Source organism: Bubalus bubalis, chromosome 21 (assembly GCF_019923935.1).
Source record: "Bubalus bubalis isolate 160015118507 breed Murrah chromosome 21, NDDB_SH_1, whole genome shotgun sequence".
In the NCBI taxonomy this organism is placed as follows: domain Eukaryota; kingdom Metazoa; phylum Chordata; class Mammalia; order Artiodactyla; family Bovidae; genus Bubalus; species Bubalus bubalis.
Genome location: NC_059177.1, coordinates 56,328,532 through 56,345,505, shown reverse-complemented (window position 1 = coordinate 56,345,505; position 16,974 = coordinate 56,328,532). Strand labels below are relative to the sequence as shown.

General features: G+C 46.4%; 1 protein-coding gene across 2 annotated transcripts in view; it reads right to left on the bottom strand.

Moving 5' to 3' along the window:
* RAF1 (Raf-1 proto-oncogene, serine/threonine kinase) overlaps positions 1 to 7,661 on the bottom strand; it is a 79,139-nt gene extending 71,478 nt beyond the window's left edge. Inside the window, exon 1 of one of the 2 annotated variants that reach the window (XM_006078922.4) lies at positions 7,266 to 7,661. The gene's annotated coding sequence lies outside the window, so the exon portion shown is untranslated. The remainder of the gene's footprint in view (positions 1 to 7,265) is intronic. The other variant, XM_006078925.4, reaches the window with a different exon arrangement.
* Positions 7,662 to 16,974: the final 9,313 nt, after the last annotated feature.

The following is a 16,974-nucleotide window of genomic DNA, read 5'->3' as shown; positions in this document are numbered from 1 at the left end:
ACTGAAATCAGGGGCATCAACACTGTGCTAAACTCTGGGTATTCAAAGGTGATTAAGATACAGTCTTGTGAGAAAAGATGAGAGGTAAACAAATATTTAAATAAAATACATGTCACAATAAATACATATCAAGTCTACAGTGTACAGTACCAAAAAATGCATACACAAACCATCTAAGTTTAAATAAAAGGTCTTATTATAAAGTCTAGCATTAAATGTAGTGATTTAGATTTAATAGTTTCACCAAAGTGCACAGACCTGGTCCCTCAATTTCTCAAATTTTTTCACAAATGTCAACAAAGAAGGACTTGCACACTGAGTAGAAAGCATTAACTTGAATTTATAATCTAATGGGATGATAAACTCACAAATGACTATATGATAAAGGCCGTAAGAAAAATAAATGCAAGGGTCTTAAGATAGGGTTCAAGGAAGAAAACATAATGAGAAAAAGATCAGGAAATGGTATTTAGAAGATGGTGTTCAAAATGGCTCTTAAAAGAGGAACAGGTAAAAGTGAGGAAATCGTGTGAATCTCTCCTCAGTAGATAAGGTCACTGAGGCAGGAACTTGCCTAATTCACCCTCCACCACTAGCCTGCTGTACTCACTTAGGTGCTTTAAAAAAAAAAAAAAAAAAAAGGCTTCTGAACTCCACTGAAGATAGTAAGAGAAATCCACACTACCAAGATATAAAAGCAAGAACTGTACCCTTAGTCTGAAAAGCAAAGGAGACTCTTGGACGATTTGCCAGGAAGTAAGGGCAGCTCACCGACACGTGAATATTCTCGTATCATCACAAAACAGGCAGATACCTAAGGACCTCATAAAGCGCTTCCCTCCACGAAAGAAAGCTGGGCATGGGAAACAAAGGAGAAAGCAGAATTACTCTAAACAGCGTAACTTTCTGTATCCTTGGAATTCTGGAGCATGTGAGTGTATAATCTATACAAAAGATTAATAAAACCTAATTTTTTTATATTATAAAACAATATATTCAGAGACAATGAAAAGTAATATAAAGTAATAATAAATAATTTCTGTTTAACAACCACTAGTAACATCTGCATGTGCTTTCTTCCTATGTGTAGGCTCTGAGTTTTTGTTTTTAAAGCGTGAGAAAAAACTTACATCCCATACAAGTCACCCACTTAAAGTGTACAACTCAATGGCTTTTATTAAGACTCAAGTGGTACATTTACCTCCACGATCAATTTCAGAACAGTTTCAATGCTTCAAAAAGAAACCGCTTCACTGTTCACTGCCATTCCCCTCTCCCTCCAGCCACTGGCAACCACAAATCTACTTTCTGCCTCTGCAGATTTGCCTGTTCTGGGCAATTCATGCAAAAAGAATCACAGAATATGTGGGGTTTTCTGACTGACTTCTTTTATTTAACATGATGTTTACAAGCTTTATACATACTGGAGAATGTATAAGTTTTGTTGTTGTTCTGCTGCTGAGTCATGTCCAACTCTGAGACACCCCCCCCCCACCTCCGACTGTAGCATGCCAGGCTTCCCTGCTCTTCACTATCTCCTGGAGTTTGCTCAGATGAATTCCTTTTCACTACAGAATAAAATTCCATTGTATTAAATGTTGTGTTTTTAACACAACTACAATCATTCACATATAGCATTTCTTGTGTCATAAATGCTTCATATACGCCACAGTTCAAGAAAAGCACTGTGCCCCATAATGGGCTGTCCCACAGTTTACTTATCATTGAACATCTGAAGTTTTTCCAGTTTTTTCTACTATCAGTTCAGTCGCTCAGTCGTGTCCAACTCTTTGTGACCCCATCAATTGCAGCACGCCAGGCCTCCCTGTCCATCACCATCTCCCAGAGTTCACATCCATCGAGTCAGTGATGCCATCCAGCCATCTCATTCTCTGTCGTCCCCTTCTCCTCCTGCCCCTCCCAGCATCAGTCTTTTCTACTATAAACAAACTTTTTAAAATGCAAATGGAAACTCCTTTCAAAATAATGTATCTAGACCTAGGGAAATGCCTCTCTCAGAAACTGAGCTTCCTAATGAGATTTGCCACAGAGAATAAAAGTCATGTTCTTCTAAGGAAAACTCAGGATTTCATCTACCCTAAAGTCAGGAACAACAGTTAGAACTGGACATGGAACAACAGATTGGTTCCAAATAGGAAAAGGAGTACGTCAAGGCTGTATATTGTCACCCTGCTTATTTAACTTATATGCAGAGTACATCATGAGAAACGCTGGGCTGGAAGAAGCACAAGCTGGAATCAAGATTGCCAGGAGAAATATCAATAACCTCAGATATGCAGATGACACCGCCCTTATGGCAGAAAGTGAAGAGGAACTAAAAAGCCTCTTGATGAAAGTGAAAGAGGAGAGTGAAAAAGTTGGCTTAAAGCTCAACATTCAAAAACTAAGATCATGGCATCTGGTCCCATCACTTCCTGGGAAATAGATGGGGAAACAGTGGAAACAGTGTCAGACTTTATTTTGTTGGGCTCCAAAATCCCTGCAGATGGTGACTGCAGCCATGAAATAAAAGATGCTTACTCCCTGGAAGGAAAGTTATGACCAACCTAGATAACATATTCAAAAGCAGAGATATTACTTTGCCAACAAAGGTTCGTCTAAGTCAAGGCTATGGTTTTTCCAGTGGTCATGTATGGATGTGAGAGTTGGGACTGTGAGGAAAGCTGAGAGCCAAAGAATTGATGCTCCAACTGTGGTGTTGGAGAAGACTCTTGAGAGTCCCTTGGACTGCAAGGAGGTCCAACCAGTCCATCCTAAAGGAGATCAGTCCTGGGTGTTCATTGAAGGACTGATGTCAAAGCTGAAACTCCAATACTTTGGCCACCTCATGAGAAGAACTGACTCACTGGAAAAGACCCTGATGCTGGGAGGGATTGGGGGCAGGAGGAGAAGGGGATGACAGAGTGACAGAGGATGAGATGGCTGGATGGCATCACCAACTCGATGGACGTGAGTTTGAGTGACCTCCAGTAGTTGGTGATAGACAGGGAGGCCTGGCGTGCTGCAATTCATGGGGTCACAAAGAGTCGGACACGACTGAGCGACTGAACTGAACTGAAACCTAGGTAAAGGACAGATGTTAAAAGCCATCTAACATGGAAAAGTATGGGATGGGGTGAATTCGGAGAGTAAGCACTGACATGTATACACCACCGTGTGTAGAACAGAGAGCTCTGAGGAAGCTGCTGTGTAACGCAGAGCTCAGCTGGATGCTCTGTGATGACCCAGAGAGGTGGGGAGGGGGCTAGGGGAGGCCTAAGGAGGAGGCGATATACATATACATACAGCTGATTCCCACTGTTTTACAGCAGAAGGTGACAGAACATTGTAAAGCAATTACACTATAAATTTTTTTAATTTTGAAAAGAAAAAAAAAATATGTCCCCATAAAACCCAGATTAAGAATGAAAACTCATAATTTTAAAGACACAGTAACACAGTTAACCATTACTAGCCAGATTCTTCCATCAGAAATGTTTACGGATGAAGAAAGTAAATACTCTGTCCAAATGTGATGCCTAGTATTAAGTAGCTTCAAAGAAATCAGACCACCTTTCCCTTCCCCAGCAGGATGGAAGAAAATAAACAGGAGATAAGTCTTGACTAAAACAGTAAAGATGTATTATTTACTCTTGCTACTGGATGACAGTACATGAAACCCAACAGGCAGAAAGAAGATGTCACCCATATAGTCCACCAGGATCCTCAGAAGCAATTAGACATATCTGGTTCCCCTAAAACATTTTCACTGCCTGTGACTTCCCATTCATTAACCAAAAATGTAAACAATTTCTAAATCACAAAGGTTTTAATTCCAAATCAGTTTTACGATTGTTAATCCCCACCCAGTAAAATCCCTTAGAATCTGATCTAAAAATAAAACTATGTGTCAAGTGTTCCTCAAGAAAAACTATCTACACTGATTGGAATGTGAAGCAATTAACACACTTCTTGAGTGAGTTGCCAAAGAGACTTGAGATAGCCTGGGCCAAAACCAGTAACAAAGGAACAACACCCACTTGACGTTTTCCTTGGTTAAACTGACATTCTAAGACTAATTTTAGGAGAAAGGCGAACAGATCTGAAGTTACCTACTAAAGTCATTGTGAGCTTCACAAGTATCCCGGGAGAAAAGGAGGGACAGAATGACGCAACCACTATAAAATTAAAGATGAAAACTATGATATGTAATTAAGGAATTCTTACTCACAACTTTAAGGCAAAAAAAAACACAGCCATTAGTATCCTAGGGATTACAGCAAGGTAGTTAAGCCCTGTACCAAAAATACTAACTGAATTATAACACAAATAACTAGTATCACATTTGGAACCCTGGCAGTTTAGCAAATAAGAATTCTTAGACATCTATACAAGATACACACACACACACAACAACCAAAACCCTAAACAACCTCATCCTAAATGAACCCAAGTGTCCCTTGATGTCCCAATTAATTTAGTCAAGGTGAACAATTTTCCAACTACAGTCATTTCTTTCGGAGAACTGACTTTCACAACACACATGATTTAAAAAAACAAAAGATCTTTTCAAGTCAAAGCTTGACTTTATGGTTTCATAAACCCCCCACTGTCACATAGTCCACTGCCTTTCAAAGGCACTAGTTAAAATTCTCTTGTGCAAGTCAACATTAAGGCACGCTGTTCATCTAACAAGCTCCTCCCAAGACCAGGATTATTATGTATGGGCTATTATGTTAACATGCAAACAAAAGCACTCCCCATGTAACATTTTTCTATTTTTAGGCAACAGGTTATTAACAAAGCTTTATCTGGAATTAAAATGTGATAGAATCATGCACCTACTACAAACAGGTTACTTGAAATAGTAATTTGAAGTTATTAATTATATTTTCCATTTAATAAGTAGCCTAGTGCTTCTGGAGAAGTCAAATTTAACTTCCAAGAAGCTGCTGTTTAATTCTCAGAGCAAACCTCTTTGGATTTCACAAATGGTCTGTTTTAAACTAAAAGCAACTAGTCTCAGAGCAGTTGTAATATAATACTTAATGTTTAACCATTCTCCATTTCATCTTTTAGATACTTTTCATCATAAGTGACGAGCTTAATCTGCTTCTCACTGTTTTCTCCTGCAAAACCAAAACCTGTAAAATATGTTCTCCTGTATTTCACTCAAGCCTTCTCCTTTGAAGGCATACACATCTTTTAATTCTTGTTAAATAAGAGTTTTCGAAAACTAAGCAATTTCACTACAACTTATAATCACAAACACTGCATACCTAAAAGATAATAAGCTTTTACACAGAAAGAGTAATAGGTTAATTTTCCCAAGTAGCCTGTGTTCAACTGGGCCAAATGTTTCTGTTGCATTTTAAACAGCACAGCCCTTAAAGTGGTAAGGGTGAAAACAAGCCAAAAGAATTTTAATCTTAATGTTCTTGAGTGGTATATAAGCATCACAACCCAAAAAAGATTCAGGAACTTCTAGATGAAGTCTGTTAGTATCATAATAGTCACTTTAGCACAAACATTAACCACAACAATACAGCTCTTTGGGGAAAATTATGTTCATAGAGCTAAAGACTTTAAAACAGAACTGGAATCCACAGAATCAATCCAAACAGTGTACTATATAAAACATTTACTAAACTAAAAATACTCAGTTGCATTCTACAATTTTTCAGATGTTTCATATAATCTGCCTATTTCTAAGCAATTGGGGAGCACAATTTATGTTGTCAACAACCATCTAAAATGCAGTATTAGTAGACTGTCTTACACTTATAAAGACAACACTTTTGTGAGCAAGCACAACTTCAGAAGAACCTTTTGCAAGAACCCCGAGAAATATGAATTCTGTTCATTCACCATAGTGCAAGAGCACTGACATAAAGCATGTATCAAAATGTTCTTGACGGAGCTTAACAAAGTAAATCTGTGCAATTACTAACAGCTTTAACATCAAGAGAAGGGGGAAAATCGATTATCAGCAAAAAAAATTAGCAACACTCGTCTAAAATAACTCCAATTAAACCAACTAGCTCACTATTTTCAACAAAGAAAGATCCTTCGCAAGCTAGGCAACCTTTGTTTCAGACCCTCATCTCTCACCACTTCCTTCCTGCACCCCAGACGGCTTGCTGCTCCCCAAATTCATCCCAACTCCTGCACATCTCGGGGCCTCGTACCAGCTGTTTCCTCAACTTAGCCTGCTCCGCCCTCCCCACCTGAAGAGCATTTGCTCACACGAAAGTCCCCTCCAGTCTACGAGCTCCCTCAACTGCCCCAGGCAAAACGAGTCCAAACTACCACGACCCTGGGTAAACCAATCCTAATCACAGCGTATTGTTTTCACACTTGGGAGCGAACAGAGGTGCCGCCTACCTCCACAGACCCTAGAGGACGAAGCAGGCAGAAATAACGAACGCGAGCTGAATCCATTCCCTCCTTAAGACTTTTCAGAACCCCGTCACACCTAGAGGAGGCACAGCAGACCCTAACCTTCCTCCCACCGGAGAAAGGGGCACACCCTGGGCCCCTGAGCGAGAACAATGAATGAACACAGCCGCCTCGCCTCTCCTCATGTCCAAACGCCTCTCTCGGGGCATCGACTAGCTCTGCAGAGCCTCTGCAGCTGCACAGCTGAAGCGTCCAGGCGGCTCTCACTTCACACAAAGGAGCCCTGGATCTTTATTCCCAAGCATCCTGGGGCCGACCGTCAGTATAAGCATCCCAATAGTATCATCAGTAACCCGCAGAGTCCTGAGCCCCAAGGGGAGGCCCCGATCCCTTCCTTTGTGGTGGGACACCGACCTATTTCCTCCTCTTGTCCCCGACTGCCCTCACCTTCCCGAAAAGGGTGTCACTTGAGAGAAGATGCAAGCCCGGGTCCCCCCAGTCCGCGGCCAGAAAGAAACGACGGTGGTCCACCTCAGTGACAACACGGATTCGAGGCGTCTCTGGGCGGATTTTCCCGTGGCCGAAATACAAGGACTGTGCAACGGGAACTGGGGTGGCGCCCGCACGTTTCCCCGAAACATAAGGAAATCTTGAGTGGGGAATGTGGGGACTCGGCTCGCCGGCCATGACACCGAGCCCCGGGGCCCCCGCCCGCCTAGCGCCACCCGGGGTGACAGCGGCCTGGCCCGGCCCTCCGCCCGACCGCCGCGGGGCCGTTCCGTCAGCGACGCCCTAGCCGGGCCGCCCGGGAACCCGGCCCATTCAGCCCCGCCGCCCCGCTCCCAGGGCCCGGCCCTGCAGCCTACCTGAGGGAGCCCGGCCGCCTCCGCGTCCAGTCGTCCGGCGGCGGCGTCTGGTCCGCTCCTCCTCCCCGCGGCGGGTGAGGGAGCGGGAGGCGATCACATTCGGCGCGTCCCCAGCCCAGGGGACGGGGCCCCGGGCAGCTCTCGCATTGTCCCACTCGCGCTCCGCGGCCTCAGGGCACACACCCCAAAGCCCGGCCACCTGTCCCTCTCCGGGGCCCAAGAGCGGCAGGCAAGCCTTCCCGTCTCACTCTAGTTCTCGCCTTAATCCCGCCATCTAAGATGGCGGCCCCAGCGCCCGCACTTGAGAGACTCTCGGGCGGCCCCGGCAGGCGAGCCCTGCACTCGGTGCTCCTCCTCCCGACCTGCGCCGCCACCAGCTCTGCTTCTGCGCGAGCCCGCCTAGGAGCCGACTTCAAACTTGGCTCGGGCATCCATCGCTCTGGCCTGAACTCTGGTCCCACCTCCTAGTGGGCGTGGCCTAGAGATGGCGCTGGTCGCCATTTCCGAGCCGTGAAGGTTCTAGGGCGGGTGCTGACTGGCCAACGGAGTGGCGGTTGAGGAGGGTCAGAGTTTAGCTGCCCCGAAGGAGTCTGAGACTTAAAAGGGAGAAGAAGGCCAGCCTGGTGACATCTCAAGGTCCAGAGATAACCAAATGAGCCCGAGGACTCAGTGTAGAGAACAATGTCCAGCTTTGGCGTGTCCTCCCTGGAGTCCTACGCATCAGGTGACACCTCGCGACTCTGTCGTTTACCCATCATGTGGGAAAGTCCGTAATCTTTTGAGTCTCAGTTCTTTGGTGGCTCAGACGGGAAAGACGGGAAAGAGTCTGCCTGCAGTGCAGGAGACCCAGGTTGGATTCCTGGGTCGGAAAGACCGCTGAAGAAGGGAATGGCTACCCACTCCAGTATTCTTGCTTGGGAAACCCCATGGGCAGAGGAGCCTGGCGGCTACAGTCCATAGAGTTGCAGAAGAGACACAATGTAGCTATAAACAGGAACAACAAATGGATATTTTAATGCATATACCCATCGCCCCAGCAAGTCCACTTCTGAACACTAATTCTAGAGGAATAAGTACACAAATGGCAACCCACTCCAGTGTTCTTGACTGGAGAATCCCAAGGATGGCAGAGCCTGGTGGGCTGCCGTCTATGGGGTCGCACAGAGTCGGACACGACTGAAGAGACTTAGCAGCAGCAGCAGCAAGCACAAAAAAACACTCGCTAAAATGTTCATTGCCATGTTGTTTGCATTAGAGATGATACTGGAAAAAAATGTTAGTTAAAAAGGAAACTGTTCAAATAAAGGGTGCTATCTCCACAGTACAGGATATCCATCTGTTAAAAAGAATCAGTTCTATGTACTGATTTTTTTTTCCATCGAAGACATTACATTTTAAAAAGTAGAACATGTTCAGTTCAGTTCAGTTCAGTCGTGTCTGACCGCGACCCCATGAATCGCAGCACGCCAGACCTCCCTGTCCATCACCAACTCCCAGAGTTCACCCAGACTCATGTCCATCGAGTCAGTGATGCCATCCAGCCATCTCATCCTCTGTCGTCCCCTTCTCCTCCTGCCCCCAATCCCTCCCAGCATCAGTCTTTTCCAATGAGTCAGCTCTTCGCATGAGGTGGCCAAAGTACTGGAGTTTCAGCTTTAGCATCATTCCTTCCAAAGAAATCCCAGGGCTGATCTCCTTCTGACTATTCATTCTAACACAGGCACACAATGCTACCCAATACCATGTACATTTTTTACTTTAAATTTTTATTGGAAAAAAAAAAAATTTTATTGAAAGCCTGTTAGTACCACACGTTGTTCTCCCTATTGAGAAGTCAGCAATAATCAAAAGCTGTGTCTTGTGAAGAGAAAGCCAAAGAAAATATAGTTAGTCCTATGTACGGTATAAAGGGAAATGAAGATGAAGCAAGAAGAGATAACAAGACTATGTGGACCCGGCTTCCTCAGTGGCTCTGGAAAAGAATCCACCTGCCAATACAAGAGACAGGGGTTCCATTCCTGATCCGGGAAGACCCCCACGTGCCGAGGAGCAGCTAAGCTCATGTGCCTTAACTGCCTTAACTATTGAGCCTGTGCTCTAGAACCCAGGATCCACAACTACTGGGCCCATGTACTGCAACCAGTGAGGCCTGCAAGCCCTGGGGCCGTGCTCGACAGCAGCAAGAGCCTCTGCAGTGAGAAGCCCGCACACCTCAACTCGAGAGTAGCCCCTCCACTTGCTGCAACTAGAGAGAGGCTAAATAAATAAAATTGTTTTTTTAAAAAGAGCATATGGACCTATATATAAATATAAAGTGAAAGTGAAGTCGCTCAGTCGTGTCCGACTCTTTGCAACCCCATGGACTGTAGCCTACCAGGCTCCTCTGTCCATGGGATTTTCCAGGCAATAGTACTGGAGTGGATTGCCATTTCCTTCTCCAGGGGATGTTTCCGACCCAGGGATTGAACCCGGGTCTCCTGCATTGTAGACAGACGCTTTACCGTCTGAGCTACCAGGGAAGTCCCTATATAAATATAAAGTAATATGTAAAAACAAATACATAAGTATACAAATACACATAAGTATGGAAAGGGAATCCATGCAGGGGAAAGACTGGAAGACATTGAATAGGGAGGACTGTGAGGGGATATTTTTTTAATTTGGAATAATGACGTTTCCTATAATAATGATGTTTGGGCTTCCCTGATAGTTTGGGCTTCCCTGATAGCTCAGTTGGTAAAGAATCCACCTGCAGTGCAGGAGACCCCAGTTTGATTCCTGGGTTGGGAAGATCCGCTGGAGAAGGGACAGGCTACCCACTCCAGTATTCCTGGGCTTCCCCTGTGGCTTAGCTGGTAAAGAATCAGCCTGCAATGCGGGAGACCTAGGTTCAGTCCCTGGGTTGGGAAGATCCCCTGGAGAAGGGAAATACTACCCACTCCAGTATTCTGGCCTGGAGAATTCCATGAAGTGTATAGTCCATGGGGTCGCAAAGAGTCAGACACTACTGAGCGAATTTCACAACGTCATTTCCTGTGAAGGTTCTTGGCCTCCTTATTCAATAGAAATTGATCAAAGGGCAGATAAGGTATAAGAATTGCAGTGAAGGGTCCCAGGTCCCAGCCTGAGTCAACAATACGTGACTCACGGGATTAAATGAGATAAAACACGGGAAACACTTAGCACAGAGCCTGGGAGTTGAAGCTGACCGCCAAGGTTCACGTTTGAACTCTGCCACTTCCTCACCTGTGACTTGGACAAGTCATTTAAACCTCAGTTCCTCAGTTTGTCATCCGTAATGAAAAAGTGATGGTACCCAGCTCAGAGTTGTAAGGATTCAGTGAGTAGTGTGTAAAGCACTTGGAAGAGTGCCAGGCTCACATCAAACACTGTAGAAGTGTTAACTGTAATCATCACAGTTTTCTCTTATCATCCTGTCATTACTGAGGAGGGCACAGCACCAAAGCCACACTTGCTGACCCCCAGGCCATTCCTTTCTTCAACCACCCCTAGCTGGTATTTGCCCAGCATGAAAGTTGAAGGAACCTGTACCTCATTCAAACCTCTCAGTTGACCAGCTAAAGTGGCTACTTCATTGTTCCAAAAATAATTTATTGAGGGGCTTGAATCCATGCTTCCACTGCAGTGGGCACGGGTTTGATCCCTGGTCAGGAAACTAAGAGCCCAAGTCAAGAAAAAAAAATTTCTTGGACTAAATAAAAACAAAAATACGATGTATCAACTTAAATTATATAAAAAAATATTGAGGTGAAGGACACATAACATGAAATTAGCCATTTGAAAGTGAACGATTTAAAGTTCATTTTAAAGTGGCACTTGGTGCATTCTCTCTGTTATACAACCACCACTTCTACTTCCAAAACATTTCCATCACTGCAAAGTAAAGACCTTACCCTTTAAGCAGTTTCTCCCCCTCCTATCCTCACTCAGCCCTTGACAGTCACCAGTATATGGATTTATCACTACGGATTTATCTATTCTGGACATTTCATATAAATGAAATTATATAATATGTGACCTCTTGTTCTGACTTCTTTCACTTAGCATAATATTTTCAAAGTTCACCCTCCTGGTTGCATGCAGCAATACTTCATTCCTTTTTATGGCTGAGTATGTAAGTCTCACCAACTCAATTCAGTTCAGTCGCTCAGTTCAATTCAGTTCAGTCTGACTCTTTGCGACCCCATGGACTGCAGCATGCCAGGCCTCCCTGTCCATTACCAACTCCTGGAATTTACTCAAACTCGTGTCCATTGAGTCGGTGATGCCATCCAACCATCTCATCCTCTGTCATCCCCTTCTCCTCCTGCCTTCAATCTTTCCCAGCATCAGGGTCTTTTTTCTGAATTTGAGCAAACTCCAGGAAATAGTGGAGGACGTAGGAACTTGGCAGGCTGCAGTTCATGGGGTCGAAAAGAGTTGGACACGACTTAGTGACTGAGCAAGAACAAATATTAGGTATATACCACAGTTTATCCATCATCCGTCAATGGACATTTGGTCTGTCTCTATCTTTTGGCTGTTGCACATAGTGCTGCTATGAGCATGCATGTACACGTACTTGTCTGAGTACCTGTTTTCAGGCTGGTTGACTTGCTTTCAGGCATATACTGAGAAGTGGAATTGCTGGACCATCTTGCAGTCCACTGGGTTGCACATACCTACTTTGGAGACCTCTGGTTTGGTGGTAGGAGAAGGCAGGAGAGCTAGAATCAGGAAAGGTCTCAGAAGAGAAACAGAAGTGGGAAAAGGAATGAGTCGGAAATGGCTTGAAGGAAAAATGGACATGCCATATGCTGCGCTCAGTCGCTTCCGACTCTTTGCGACTATATGGATGGTATCCCTCCAGGCTCCTCTGTCCATGGGATTCTCCAGGCAGGAATACTGGAGTGAGTTGCCATGCCCTTCTCCAGGAGATCTTCCCAGTACTAGGGATCCAACCCGAGTCTTACGTCTCCTGCGTTGGCAAGCAGGTTCTTGACCACTAACGTCACCTGGGAAGCCCGGACATGCCCTGGTGTTCTCAGTCGTGACCGACTCTGTGACCCCATGGACTGCAGCATGCCAGGCTTCCCTGTCCTTTACCATCTGCCGGAGCTTGCTCAAACTCGTGTCCATTGAGTCCGGTGATGCCATCCAACCATCTCATCCTTTCTGGCCCAGGGATTGAACCTGGATCTCCCTCACCGCAGGCAGATTCTTTACCATCTGAGCCACCTAAGGTCTTTAAACCTGGCCAAAAAGGGTGCATTTTTCAGGTGAAAGGAAGTAAAATTTCACAAATAATAGCTACCATTTATGGCACCTCTTGTAACTAGGCAGTTTTCACAATCTTCGATACACATCACAAGGACTTCCCTGGCAGTCCAGTGGTTAAGATTACACCTTCCAATGCAGAGAGGTTGCGATCTATCCCTGGTCCCAGAGCTAAGATCCCACATGTCTGTCAGCCAAAAAACCAAAATATGAAACAGAAACAATATCGTAACAAATTCAATAAAGACTTCAAAAGTGGTCCACATCAAAAAAAAAAAATCTTAAAAAAAAATAACACATCACAACTTGAGAAACCTGCTGTTCAAATGAGGAGCCCCTCAGAGATGGTAGTTAATACAGGGGCAAAGTGGGGCTGCAGTGGAGCTGGGTCTGGACCATTTCTTCTGTTTATTCCTCATCCAGTTGCTGAAGACTTCTGCTCTGCCTACTGTGTGCCAGGCCCCGTGTTAGCCCTGGGTCCCAGGAGCCAACAAACCATGGTCTCTACCCTCAAGGACTTTGGGGTCACAGCGGGGAAGACAAGCAGTGAACAGGCAAACCAACACATCAACGTGAGACTCAGGATTGCAGTAAATACATGAAAGGAATGAGCACAGAAAAAAGGAATGGGGGGCTAGGTGTCTTTAGACTCAGGAGCCAAGGAAGGCCTCTCTCAGGAGGTGCTAGTTAAGCTGGGCAGAGAAGAAAGAAGAAAGAGCCCCAGGCAGTTGGAACTGCACTTGAAGGGCCATGAGTGGGAAGGCGTGCAGACCGGTGCGGTCAGAGCTCAGAGAAGGAGGGAAGCGGGGAGCTGGGGCTGGCGCGGTGGGGAGGTGACAGAGGATGGAGTCACGCCAGCCCGACTCCCACGCCCGTGCCCTCTCCATGCCATCCTGCCTCTCCAGTGAGTTTAATTTTAGTCCCAGATGAGTTTGAAGTGTGGGCCCAGCCTGGGCTGGGTGCTGGAGAGACAGAGCCATGTAAACAGTTACCCCACCACCTGGCCCCGGCGTGCTGTAAGGGAAGGAGCTGGCCTCTTTCTGTGGGAGGGCACCCTGGGGAGGCGGGCGAATGACCGGTTCTGCCTGGGAGGGTCAGGGAGGCCTCTGTAGAGGCAACCTTGCAGCAGAGGCTTAAAGGAGGAGTCAGAATTTTCCAGGCTGAGAAGGGTGGCGGGGCAGGGCAGGAGGTAGGAACAGTACGGGCAAAAGCATAGGGGTCTGACTTGTGTTCGGGGACTAGCAAGCAGCTCTGGGGTGGGAGATGACCTCCCTGGGGCAGAGCACTGCAGAGAACGGTGAAGGAGGGCCAAACCTCCCTCAAGCCAAATTGGGCAGCCTGTAATGAGGGGTGCGGGGCTGCCTCCTGGGGGGTCCACAGTGCACGCTGTGGAGTCACAGGCAGGAAAACCTAGTTCAGTGATCTTGGAAACCAGCAACTATTAAGGCCTGTGCAATGACTTGGGGCTTATAACCTGGAACAATCTCCATGGAAGTCAGTCTGAGAGACTTCCCTGGTGGTCCAGGGGCTAAGACTCCCTGCTCCCAATGCAGGGGGCCTGGGTTCAATCCCCAGTTGGGGACTAGATCCCATATGCCACAACTAAGAGTTGTCATGCTGCAACTAAAGATCTCACGTGTTGCAACTAAGACCCAACACGGCCAAATACATAAATAAATTTTTTTTAAAAAAGAGAAGTCAATTTGGCAATATCAAAATTATGAACGCATAAACTTTTTGGCCCTAGAAATTCTCCTTTTGGGAATTCACCCTACAGATGCCCTTGTAAACATGTGAAATGATGTGTATATGGAAAGATGTCCAATAAATACTGTTGAATGAAAAAAAAAAAAAAGGAACAAAGGGACAGAACACTTTGAATTGTATATGCCACTTCTTGTGAAAAGGAAGGAAAACATTTGCTGGTAAAGGCTTAAAATTAACTCTGAAAAACACACAGAATGCTACCGATGGTGATCACAGGCTAGTGGGAGGGTAGGATCTCAGTAGATAAAGTACCAGAGTGGAAAAAAATAGCTTTCACTGCCTAAATGTTTATAATTTTTGTTTTAAAATTATAAAGGGGTTTTTTCTTTTTAATTATATTTTGGTTTTTTCTGTATGTCTTATTTTTATTTCTCTTACTTTTTTCTTATACCTTTTATAGTTTTAAGTTGTTGAACCATGTGAGCCTGTTACCCACTCCAAAATTTAATTAAAAAAAAAAAAAGGCCTGGAAGTCAAATCGAACAGTCCACACCAGAAATGGAGATTGGGAATGGGGGAATAAGCGATGGAGCGGGGTCACCAGTGTGTCTGCCAGCCCCAGCACCTCCTCTGCCGTCCACACTCCCTCCACCCACAAACTCAGTGTGACCCTCACCAGGACACTGACCACCCAGGACTCCAGGGCTAGGCCTCAGGCCGTGCCCTCTGGGATGCCTGGGCCCCTGGATGCCTGACCAGCTTCTCCACCCTTCCCAGGACCACATCCATTTCCACTCTAGCTCCTTGGTGACAGGGTCTGGAGATGAAAGATACCCTGAGTGCACCATCTCACCTACAGCATCTGCGGGGGGTGGGGGCGGGGTGCGGTGTCCACCTACCTTGTGGGCGTGGCCAACACACAGCCTCCCAGGGCCTCTCCCACCACCTCTGAGGCTCACCTCTGCCTGCTTCCCCCCAGCCCGGGACCACAACTGCGGCTGAAGACTGGGCTCCACAAGGTCACCGCCCCCTCTCCACCATATTCCTATTTCAGCAGCCAATGAGAAAAACACATAGTTTCTCCCTGGTAAACCCAACCCCCCCCCCCTTTTTTTTTAATTTATCTTAATTGGAGGCTGATTACTTTACAATATTGTGGTGGTTTTTGCCATACATTCACATGAATCAGCCATGGGTCTACATGTGTTCCCCATCCTGACCCTCCCTCCCACCTCCCACCCCATCCCATCCCTCAGGGTGATCCCAGTGCTTCTCTCTGTGCACAGAAGAGTAGGCATGGGTTGTGCAATCAGGCAAATAGGAGATCAAACCCCAGCCCTGCCCTCCCTGCTGGGATTCTTGGCCTGTTCCTCAGGTGATGGAGGAGCAGAAACCCTTGCCTTCAAGGGTGGTTGGGAAGAAAGGAAATGGAGAGGTGCAGGCCCTGGTACTTAAGAGGTGCCCAGGCACACAGTGGGTGCTCAGGGAGCGCTGCTCCTTGTCCCCTCCTCCCCACTTCTTCCTGACTTCCCACTTTCTGCCCTAAAAGGACAAGTCTGACAGGTCTTGAAAATGGAAAAACAAAAAAACACACATTTTCAAATGTCCCTTTTGCACTTTCAGTTACCACCCTAATTCTTTCTTCCCTTTTAGGGTCAAATTTATCCAAAATTGGTCTAGACTCAGGCTCAACTTTGTCACCTGTGCGTGAGTACATACTCAGTCACTCTGTTGAGTCCAACTCTTTGTGACCCTATGGACTGTAGCCCACCAGGCTCCTCTGTCCATGGGATTTTCCAGGCAAGAATACTGGAGTGGGGGGCCATTCCCTTCTCCAGGGGATCTTCCCAACCCAGGGATCTAACTGAATCTCCTGCACTGGCAGGTGGATTCTCTACCACTGAGCCACCTGGGAAGCCCTTTTCTCCTCCACTAAGCCCAGTCAGTCTCCTGCTCACTGAGATCTCCCATCAGGGGAATTCGCCAAGCCCAGGCCTCTGTGCCTTTTTCTGACGTTTGGTAAAGGGCACCCTCTTGTCAAAATTCTGCCTCTACCCAACACCTATCTCAGCAACAGTGCCCATTCTCTCAGGCCTGTGGAACCAGAGTACCCGCCAAGCGGCTCCTGCTTTATTCCCTGCCGGAGGGAAATGTTCCTTTCTCCTCTCCACCCCAGCTCCAGGGCTCCGGCTCCACCTCACACCTTCAGTGTTCTGTCCTTCCTTGGCATTTTCCTGCATTTCCCGCTTCAGCTCACACCTCACGGGGGTGCCTTCTCTCAGGCTCTCACAGCTTCAACTGGCGGAAGACGCACAAGGTCTGTGTTGAGTCCTGCCCCCAAGGCTGCAGAAGCAGAGTCCAGAACCAGGGTCACTTCTGAAGCTGGCTGAGCCCCTTTGTCACCATTGCCAACCTCCCCCCCGCCCCACCCCAATCATCACCAGCTGGCTTCCTGACCCTAAATTAGGCAAAAATGCTCACCCTGGTAGTTACCCTACAGCTCCCTAACCTATCACCTAATGCCACCTTGCAGCAGGATTTTCTTTGCCTTGAGGCTATAACAAATTGGCTGCTGCTGCTGCTGCTAAGTCACTTCAGTCGTGTCCGACTCTGTGCAACCCCATAGACGGCAGCCCACCAGGCTCCCCTGTCCCTGGGATCCTCCAGACAAGAACACTGGAGTGAGTTGCCATTTCCTTCTCCAATGCATGAAAGTGAAAAGTGA